The following is a 6,917-nucleotide window of genomic DNA, read 5'->3' on the forward strand; positions in this document are numbered from 1 at the left end:
AAAAGTCCCAGACCAAGCATGTGTCTGGCAGCAAGAGTCAAAGTTGATAAAAATATAGTTGCGAAATGGGAAGTCTCAAACTGCTAAACTATACGTCTGCTCTTATGTCTGCTTGGCCAGAATCTCCCTTAATAGACCTATGTTATATCAGACATCAGCACATGTCTGAGAATCTAGGGAAACAAAACCTATGTCATATCAGACATCAATGCCAAAAACTCTGCGGTTCTATGTTTAGATCAGTGACCATTGCTGTTTTAGCACTTGTAAAGGTGTGAGAACCCTTGAAAATGCCTGGTTCTGGCTCACTGTGGTCTCAATCAGGATTTAGCCCCATGACATTTTTAAAGGACCAAAGTTCAGCTGTAAAATGGCATCATTGTCCACAGGTCAGACTCTTGGATGTCATTAAGTCTAGTTGCACTGTAAGCAAATACATGATGCTCTCGTTCTCTCCATGTACATCAAGCGTCATAATGACCAGGCCCCTGGAACAAGCTCCTCTTCCCTCTCTCCACGGCATGCCCTCTCCTTGGGATACAATGGCCTTTCCTGAGCTTTATCTAGATCAGGGGTGTCAACTGGCCTGCCCAGGCCTTTAATCTGGCCCGAGAGTACGGCTGTCTTCTCTCCCCCCTCCCCTGCCCATCCTCACTGTTCTGAGCTTGAGCTGCCTTGAAGTATAAAGAGCAGAGGGTGGGGCTGCCTCTGAGAGCAGAAAAAAGAGGGCGGGGCTGCCAAACTTCCCGGTCACTGCTCCTGGCCTCTGTAGTCCTCCTCACAGGTAGTGTGTGTGGGGGTGTCCTGCTGCTGTGATCCTTGTGCTTCTTTTTTATTTTAAAATTTGCTTTGCAAAATCCCACTATTTCCCACCTTTCCAATGTTTTAAGGGTGTGGGGGGGGGGAGGTTTGGGACCAGCCAAGGTTAAAATATAGAGTTCTGCAAACTAAAGGAACTCCAGTTTTGTGGAGAAATATTAGTTTTAACACACACACCCTCCTAATATGAGGCTTCAATGGAATTATAGCAGAACAAGTGCTGAAGAGGACACACAAAATTATTATCTCAAACCACCATGTAAAAAAACCCCAACCCTGAGACCCTGGAGAGCCACTGCCACTCTGAGGCCCCGGTCACACGGGCCGGATATCGCGGGGGGGAGGCGTGGCTGTTTGCCCCGGGGCAAAATAACGTGCGGTTGCGCAATCAGACATCCCGTGGAGGTTCCGTGGAGGTCCCATGGAGGTCCCGTGGGTAGGGGGGAGGTGCCGATCACAGGAAGATCCTGTGGTGCGGCAAAGAAGCAGCGCCGTGTGGCAAACAGGTTTTTTTTCTGTACAGCAAAATATGCGCATGCTCCATTGGGTGCTTGTGCGCATTCATGGAGGCTTGGGGGAAAAAACCTTTTTGCAAGGGGACATGGGTGGGCGCCAGATGCCACCGGAAACACGATCAGACGACCGCCCTTGCCCCTAGTACCTCAGAGGTACTAGTTTTTTACCCCGCATCTTCGGCGGGAAGCCTCGGGTGAGACACAGGAGCTCTATGCTTCCCAGATGTGGCAGTGAGATCACACCTGGAAAATCTGCCTATCTTCCGTTTCTCTAGCGTGGCTAATGTTCCGTGTGACCGCAGCCTATGTTGACCTGGAGGAGGTAGGGAAGCTTGCAATGCTCAGCCATTTCACGTTCTTCCCCTGGGTCCTAGGCTCAGATCATTTATATTTGTAGTTTATATTTTGGGGTGGGGAGGTTCAAGACTAACCACAGTTAAAATCTAGGAAAGGGCTATAATAGAAATGAGGGAATGTTATAATATTGGACATGTTATAACCCGACAATAAAATGTTTTTTTAAAAAATAAAATACAATCTGGCTCATCTCCTGTGCGTGGAACTGATGGGGCACCAGCCTCTTAGCCCGAGAAAGGCTGAAGGGTTGGGTGCCATTAGTTTTAACACACACATCTTCCTAATGTAGGGCTTCAATGAAATAGCTGCTATAATATCTTTAATTGTGTTTGTTTGTGTCCTTTATAAAGTTTATTTCTCTTCTACCTGGCATTACATTTTATGACACACATGACCCAGCCTGACAAAGTCCAATTTATATCAAATCTGTTCCTCATAACAAATGATTTCGACATCGCTGATCTAGATAGTAGAGGGACTGGGGGCATTGTTCTGTAAATTTCTGTACCATTTTAAAAACTTCTAACCAGTTCTATCCATATATAGAAATTCTGCCTGCTAGGAAAAAGGTTATATTCTTTCCTTCTTCCTGACATGCTGATTTTCTATATATAGGATGGAAGTTTCTTATCAAGAATGAGTGAGGAATTAAAATAATCAAATTCTGAGCATTCATCAATGGTGGCTACCAGCCTCAGCTACCAAAAGTATTGAATACCAACTGCACAAGTGCAGAGATAAGATAGCAGTTCAAAGTATGTCTTATTATTAATTACAGACTTTGATGGATGAGCATTCATCTGTTGAAATAGGAAATTCATTGCAAATCACAAGCAGCACCTCAGAAACTAAAAAAAAGTTTACTTTTCATGGAACACTTGAAATGGTTCTATTAGAAATGTTTTATTCATCTGTCCTTATGCTTCTTCCCATTTATTGTTCATCCAGTCCACCTGGCAGGAAAACAAATTAGCTTACAAACAACTTGTTTGAAGTGAGGTGCTTTCTTTGGTTGTTGTAGTTCCACTGGAGTGTGAGAGAAGGACTTTACGGCTTGCCTCTCTAGTATTCCAGCTTTGCCCCAGTTTGCTTACCTGAGTTGCAAAGTCAAGCATGTTAGGGCCAATTCAGTATTTTAAATTTGGTCACAAATATTTTGTGTATTTCCACATTGCTGCCTGGGAACTGCAGCAAGATCCATGAAATTCTGAGTATGCATCAATACAGCGAATGCTGCTGAGTTACCCAAACCACTCCCCATGTCAGACCTGCCATGTGCAGAGAACCCTACATGTGGAGAACTAGAACATGAGTTAAGGAACAAAAAGGGATATTTTAGTTTGTTGTATACAAGAGTCCCAGTTTGACACACAATATACTTTTGAGAAAGGAAAGGTGAAAGAGAAGCAACTACTTAACCAGCAAGTAAATATACTGCCCTATCCAAACTACAGAACAGAAAAACATTTGCCCCCCCAGACGGAAGAAATAGTCAGACAACAAGGTTGGATTAAATAAGGCCACTTTATTAAAATATTAACTTAACGGCAAAGGGCAAATATGGAAACAGCGGCATGGCCGGGCATGGCGTCGCTTTGACTCCCATCCTCAAGCCATATGAACGGCAAGGCCCCGGGTTGGAGCCAACCATAAGTTGCTTACAAACCCAGCCGAGCCAAGGTTGGGATGCGCCTTCAGGAGCCCTCAAACACCACCGCACAGCCAGCGCTGAGTCTCCGTCGTGACCATCCCCATAGGCAGTCTGCAAGCCTCATCCCAGGCCCCACGGCTACAGGGTTGAACCCGCAGACCCCTCTACCCCCCACCAGGGGTTATTAATTGGTGCTTGCTAGCCGCTGAACTTTATTTAAACCTAATTCTGCCCTAACAAAGTGACGAACTAGCCCCTAGGCACCATCCCAAACCAATTCCACAATCCACTGACAGCAGTGCAAGCATGAGGAGAGAGACTGCCAGGGGGGAGCGAACCGAGCCTGCCTATAACAAGCGTAGGCTCAGCTCCCCCTCTTGGAATTTAGCCTGCACCACAGCCCGTCCTTATTCCTCCTCACGAGGAGGCAAACACAGCCCCCAGGAGGCATGCCGTGGGCTGTCTCCTGCGGGGCCGGAACTTTGCCTGTCCTGTGATTTCATGCTTGTGGCACTGGAAAAAGATTCTGGAGGGGGGGGAATGATCAGGATGGGACATGTTTATTGTAGCCATGGAAGAAGCTTCAGGAACAAAACCAACTACAACATGGTGGTGTTTGAAAGCCCCTCTTTCTAGAAGGTGGGAGAGTCAGACTACTTCCATTGGCTAAAACCCCTCTTGGGTCAGGTAAAGAATATCAGTGCTCTTTAGCTCTGAGAAGTAGGAATAGATCAAGAGATGACCCTTCCTGCCTAGTCAAATGGTTGGTTGATGGTTTTAATAGGGTAGGTGCATCTGTCAGATTTGGTTGTTAACCATCTGGGCATAAAAAATAACAAGAAAAGGGGTTTTGATTGTAATGGTCCAAGCCTGTTCCTCTTCTGCTGCCCTCAGGCTGCTCATGATTTTCTGGTTGAATACCAAAGGTGGCGTCCCTCTGACCCTCTGGCATTGTAAAGTCATCAGCTTTCAGAGGAGAATTCCAAAAATTGGGGCAGTGACAGAGAGCAACAGAGGACTGGTTAATGCTGCAATAAAACATGCATGACTTGCATATAATTACTGCTGGGGCATATGTAATCCAAACAAGTCTAAAAATAAGGTTCATGCACCAAGAGCAGTCCCTGACTGTCCCTGAGTGAAATGTTCCTGACCTCCAAAAGGAGATTGGCTGTGTCCAATCTAGGATTTGCCACTAATTTACCAACCCTTAATGCCCCCAAAACTGGCAAGGTAAATGCTGCCTCAAATAAACTGGCCTCGTATGGGGAACAGCACAGGCTCAGGAGTTTTCACACTAGCCATGTCAGAGTGTCAGATGTCAAGGGTCTACATGAATCAGGTGCCCTAGGGGAGAGCCTCCTCCATCGGTCTACCACCCTGTGAGCCAGGCAGCTGCTGCACAAGTAAGCAAAGCTGTAAACTTTGCTAAAGAATGAAATGGCAGCCATGTGCCCCTGTATGGTCCTGGGTGCAAAGCCCTGGTCCCATAAGTGGGCTATGTACCAGAGGACCCACTCATCCAACACCAGCCAGGCAACCAGCGCTGGCTGAGAAAGCCCAGAAGGCTACCACCAATGAAGAATATGAATGTGAAAGGTAGAAGGGGCAACTGAGGGGCAACCCTGCATTGTGGTATATTTCCAGGTCCCCAGAACACCTGAGGAAATGGGTCCAGGTAACAGTTGGTCTCCGGTGCCAGGCTGTGAAGCCTCTTCCCCTGCAGGTGAAATAAGGCATCCACAATACTGTTATAGATACCTGACACATGGTGAGCTGACACAGAAGGACGAGCCTGTGTACAAGGGACATAACCCACTCCGACCATGAAGTATGCTTATTCACCAGCCTCACCACTGCTTGTTTATCACACCAGAACTTGACCCTCCTGTTCCAAAACTGGTCCCCCCAGAGAACTGCCACCATGATGATGGGGAACAATTCCAAGAAGGTAAAGTCCTGCTGGATATCTGCCATGTCCAGGTGGCTGGCCACCTTTGGGCGAACCCATGACCATTGTAATACACTCCAAAACCGGTGCTACCTGCCACATCTGAGTGTATCTGGATATTGTTGGCCAAGTCAAACTTGCTGCCAAAGGGTAACCCCACTGTACTCAAAAAGGAAGGTTAGCCAAACCCCGAGATCCTCCTTCGTACCCTTGGTTATTCATATGTGGTGGTGTAGCACGAAGGCCCCTGCTATGGCCCACGCCAGGTGCACACAGAATGTTCTCCCTGGTGTAACTACTTGGCAGGCAAAGTTAAGATGGCTGACAAGTGATTGCAGCTCCCTCAATGTACATTTTGTGCATGCCAGCACCAGGGTAATAAGGACCTGCAGGGCAAACAGCTTACCCTCCATCAGGCAGGACCTCCCTTCAACAGAATCCAATTGAATGCCCAAATAAGTTAACTGTGTTGCGGGACCCTCAGTCTTGTCATGAGCCAGTGGGACTGGCCTGGAATACTGCCAAGTGTTTTGTGCAAGCAAAACCATGCTGCTGGACCCACGAAAAGAAAATCATTCAGAAAATTGCCTTCGCTGTCCACTCTAGGCAGGTGCTGAATGACTCAAAGGCTGCACATGCCGTTGTACAAACCATGGCCATGGGCTTCTCCATGGACCACAACCCCTGAAAGCCCAACAAGCAGAAATCCATGGGGTGCAACAGGGAAGGTGTAAGGCTGACTGTATATCCGATCTGGCCACGAGCACTCCAGGCCCGCAGGCCCTCACTAACCCAACCACATGATTGAAGGATGTGTATTTAACTGAGCACAATTCCAGAGGGATGGCATTGTTAACTGATAATCCATTAGGGATTAGAGGCATTGTTGGACTCTTCCCCCTTTTGAGTGGCACCGCTAGAGGAGAGCCTGCTGCTCTGAAAGGCCCACTGAGCATTGACTGAGCATGGGCAGAACACCCTGATGTGGTAGCCCAGAGAAAACTCACAATTGTGTTCAAGCTTACAATGGGCCCACTGGCAACACCACTGATTAAACTTCCAGCATACCCTGCATGCTGGGTCCCACTGAGATACCCACTTGGTTGATTTGGCTGGATCCAATTTCCCTTTAATGTTGGGGCCCACAACAAGAGCCATGTCTTGTCATGCAACAAGTCCCAGTGGTCCTTCTCACTCTGGGACACCCACTTGCAGAAGGCCTCATCATAGTCCAAGGTCTCCCTGGCCAGCGTCCTGCCCTTAAGCACATTGCCAAAGTAGTTATTTAAGTACCACCCCCCTGTCAGGATAAGCTGCCATGACTATTCCCATGTACACCTGATACCCCACCAGCCAATTGTTGAAGGTATGTTCAGACTCCTCTTTTTTGCTGCCCTCCTGTCCCTTTTCACAGCCCTTCCCATCTGGCCTTCATCCCCATTGGGCTTCAGTAAAAGCAGGGGTCATTTCATAGAAAAAGAGGTGCAGGAGCTCATTAGCATAACCCATTAGCATAACTTATTTGCATATGCCACACCCCCTGACATCACTGGAAGTGTGTCAGACGACAACACCCACGGCTCAGGCTCCACTGGATTGTTTTGGATTGCTAGCTATTGGGGGG

This window comes from Gekko japonicus, unplaced genomic scaffold (genome assembly GCF_001447785.1).
Source record: "Gekko japonicus isolate JY-2015 unplaced genomic scaffold, Gekko_japonicus_V1.1 scaffold1723, whole genome shotgun sequence".
NCBI classification, from domain to species: Eukaryota; Metazoa; Chordata; class Lepidosauria; order Squamata; family Gekkonidae; genus Gekko; species Gekko japonicus.